Here is a 4,368-nt window from a genome sequence, read left to right as displayed (position 1 = left end):
TCAAATAAAATTAGGATCCAATTCACAATTGAAGGGTTTGATGTACTTGGATGTAAAATATTCGATGGAAAAATTCTTCTATTTACACTGTACTTTATTAAAATTGACGATTTAACTCTGAAATTCTTAACAGTATTCAAGAGCTCGGAGCCTGTGCAAAGCATGGCAGATTAGTAAATGCATCAAAAAATCCCATCTTCTCTGTAATTGTTAAATCACCTCTTCAAATAAGACCAGCACAAAATGGCTATGTTTTTGCAGCTTTTGAAATATTAAAAGATAGCCATTAAATAAATACCATTTTGTGCATGTACAGTTGACACACTTTAGTAGATTCCCGGAAAATTCATGCCATTGAGTCATATTTGCTATACATTGTAAGGACAGCTTCTTTTTTAAAAAAAGTTATACATTATATGCATTATATGCGTTCTCTATCTTTCCGGTAGTCAGTCAAGATAAAGGTAAGTTACTTTTGATTCTTCTGCAACCATACACCTCCTTATCCATTCATCAAGTCTAGGTTCAAAAATACTCACTAAAACTCTCTGGTGGCTCCCTGCTTTTTCCAGTTTTGATTCTCAGTGATTTAATGCAAGCCTTCAGATGGTCTCTCCTAGCCCCTCCTCAACTGTAGCTAGAGAGTCTTATAAATTCCCATAAACCATGTTCGCTACTATTTTCTATTGCCACGATTATAAAAATATAGTCTTTAGCAATGTACATGGGGATTTTGTTATGAGCAGCCTCACAGCTAACTTCATGTTTGGCTCTTGACCCATCTTGCTACCTTTCTTGGACTTTCTGGGATTCATTGTGTGGTCTCATGTTTCCGCAGACAGCCTTCTCCCTGCCCATGGTCCCCAGTACCTCTCCTGTTATGTTCCTGTTTGATCCCTCAGCTCTCACCTTCAGCTTAGTTCTACAACTTTGGAATGGATGTTTGATTTGAACAAAGGCATTGCTGTCAGCCCATCTGTCTCCCTTCTAGGTAAAGCATTGTTGGAAGGAATGGTTCTTCTTATTTTTGTTACCCGGTGTCAATAGGCTTGCCTGGAGTAAGGCAGACAGCCACTCCTTATAAGTTGAATGAGTGGATGCTTGCTTACCTTTCCCTAAGACCGATTCTTGGGAGCACAGTGACAGGAAACTGTGCAGACAAATAACAAGCGAGCCTGCAGCTATACAAAGATCTCCAACCGATGTACTCAATCTATGGTTTGCAACCCCTTTACGGAGCTAACAGCCCTTTCATAGGGGCCGCCTAAGACCACCAGAAAAGCACAGATAGTCACATTGTGATTCACAACGGCAGCAAATTGTAGTTATGAAGTAGCAACAAGAAGAATAGAATGCTTGGGAGTCGTCACCACAACACGAGGAACTGTGTTAAAGGGTCACAGCCTTAGGGAGGTGGAGAACCTCTGCTCTGGCTTACCACACAGGGGTTGTTGCTGACTCCCTCAGCCGCGTCTCTCCTTTACCCTGTCTTCACCAACTCTGCAGTGGGAACGTGGATGAAGGTACTCCAGATCTAGAAGTTTAAGGGGTTGTAACTACTTGGAATCATTTAAGAGTGTGCTCTCCAAGATGGCCGTCCACCCAGGCTACCCAGTCTCTGGAGAGTTCTTGGGCTGGGAGGAACAGTATGTACCCAGTGTAAATATTTTACCTGGCTATCTCTTTGCCATCACATAGATGGTGCTTTCTAGAGCTATTTACACACCCTTCTTTGAAGTAGGATTTGCTCTGGTTGATACATGTAGACTCACAGTGATTTCTGATGAGAAATAAAAATATCCTTATTTTCTTTATCTAGCTCCTCCACTCCCTTTCTGTGTTAAAAAGATCACTGAAAAAGAGGAGTGAATGGCCTAAACAGAAGCACAAAAGGCCACTTACTGTTATTACATTTGTCCCAAGCCTAGGTGAATACTCTTGGTTTACTTTTATTCCCTTTGAGGAAACAGAGTTTTTAAATCAGGAGAGAAGATACTGTGCTGTTCTGGTCATTGATTTTCCTATCTGATCCCTTTGTATAGGGTCCTGGGAACCGACAGACTCACTGTAGGTGGAGACATGGAGGTCTCACGAAGTAGCTCCTGGAATCTGCATGGAGAACATTCACGGAGGAAGCTGGGTATCAACCGAGCTGAACGTTATCATTTTTGATCTTCCAGCCTCTCAGATGTGTTCTTCCAAGTGAGCGTATGGGTCAGAAGCACATGCACTTAAGTCCTAGAAGGACTGAATTAAAATCCGAAGACCTCTGTCATTTCAGGATTCTGGAAGTGGGAGCAAGCCAGGTGTGCCACCATAGAGGGAGGACACTGAATCACGACAGCTCTAGGTTTCAAGTCTTGACACATTTTTGATAACACCATGCAGCCCGTTCCTCAAACTCTCAAGACAGGAAGGAATCCCAATTTAGGCACTGAGTAGTCTCTCTTCCTCACCCTTCCCATAGCTCACACACAGCCCCCAACAGGAATTTGATCAGATTATGAAAATAGGATTTGGTCAGATTACAAGACTGTGATTAATATTTATACAATTCTGTTTTTATCATGAAATAGAGTCTAACTTCTAAAAACTGTAGTCCCGAGTGATCTTTTGATGTGTAACTTAGTTTTGGTTTGAAAATACCCTCTATTAAAAGAAAAACCCAGCAAGTTACAGATGATAAAATACCTACAACAACCTGTTCTCATACTTCAATAACTCATGGCAGAAAAATGAAATATCTTGAATTTTGTAGACAGAGGGCAGTATGCACAAGCCAACTGTATAAGCAAAAAGCCTGTGTGTCAATTTTATAGGAAATACTTCATGCAAGACAGCTTTGTGTAATATGACTTTTAAGCTTCAAAGCTTATTTACATATTTATTGAGGCTTGGTATTTTTGGTCATTGTGAAAGAAATCACTTTGTGGCTGAGGGAGGTGTTTGTTCATTTCTTGATTTCAGAGAATGTGTGCATCTGATGTCACCATGGCTTTGGAAATGGTGCACACACAGATGTGGTGGCAAGCAGAGTGCCAGGAAGCTCAGTAGTTAAAAATGATCACCAATCTTGTCATGCTCTGTCATTATGCAAATGCAAGGAACATGTTGCCAAAGTGACTTATATTAGTGCACTGAGAGAGAATTGAAAATATAATCTTCAGCAGATCATTCTAAAAATTACCCATGCCTTAAAATGGGGATGTTCATCCAAATAGAACCACGTTAGTCTTTTCTCCAAATGTTTATGATATTGCACTAAAATCCAACACAGAAACATGGACAAATAAAATTAATTTAGTGGAGATTAAAGGATATTAACTTTAAATATTTTTGCCTGTTTGAGAAGAAGTGTCTTATCCATTTTTGTGTCTTCGTTTAGATGATGACTAACTGGTAATCTCTGTGTAGGAGATAACAGTTGACTGGTACACCCTGTTTCCTGCAACAAAGTATTTACAGGCATAGGAGCGCTGATCAAATCAATGCTACCCAGGGTCATCACAGTACAGTTTCCATGGAGACATTTCTCTGACTCCAGACTTCAGCAATTGCACTGCAATTTCCTTTAAACCCCTAGCTAGCTTTCAGATGTAGGTTCTTCCAGCTGTTCAGAAAGGGGCTGGCTGTCCTCCCGAACTACAAAAGCACAGTCAATGACATTGAAGGATTCTTCCCACCTCGGATGGCCACTAATTCTGAGCTGTCATCACAATTGGAATAAGATGGTGACGAGGAAGCCTTCAGTAAGACAATGAAGGGGATTTTATTTGTACTTCTTTTCCAATTTGTCTAGCCTAAAAATCTACTCTAACTACACCACCTTCTGGAAAGGAACACCAAAGTAATTAAAGTTCAAGCTTTATTCCTAAGGAAAAGATAGCAATAATTAAGACTAATGTCTCCTAAGCAATTTCTCTAAAATTAAATTCCTTACTGTGTTCCTCAACAACCCATGTCTCCATAAGTTCAGGGAAGAAGAAGATAAACACAGCCAGGCATGGCCCCCTGTGCAAATTCTCTCTTATGCTCTTTGTATATACAGAAAGGAAGATGCCTGTATAAATTGTTGATTCTTTCTCATAGAACACCCTGGAGATCTATAAATCTGCAGGAGGAAAAAAAAACCCTCCTACACCCTATAATAGAGACAGAGGATGACTATATAATTTATTGTCCAATTAGGAAAAATTTTAGAATGAAAGGAGGTGCCACTAATACCAATTACTAGAAAAGAGGCATGCTGGGACTCTCTAGGATGGCATTATTGTCTGAGTATAGCCCCGTAAAACAAAACAAAACACTCTGAGAGCTAAAGATAATGGAAAGATAGTCATAACACTGATTTCCACACTTGAAGATTAT

The 4,368-nt window shown here is 40.0% G+C and overlaps 1 protein-coding gene across 9 annotated transcripts in view; it reads right to left on the bottom strand.

The window, feature by feature from the left end:
* Grip1 (glutamate receptor interacting protein 1) overlaps positions 1–4,368 on the bottom strand; it is a 634,030-nt gene that overhangs the window by 304,648 nt on the left and 325,014 nt on the right. The window lies entirely within an intron of this gene.

Source organism: Mus musculus, chromosome 10, assembly GCF_000001635.26.
Source record: "Mus musculus strain C57BL/6J chromosome 10, GRCm38.p6 C57BL/6J".
Taxonomy (NCBI): domain Eukaryota; kingdom Metazoa; phylum Chordata; class Mammalia; order Rodentia; family Muridae; genus Mus; species Mus musculus.
This window is presented reverse-complemented; position numbering and strand designations above follow the sequence as displayed.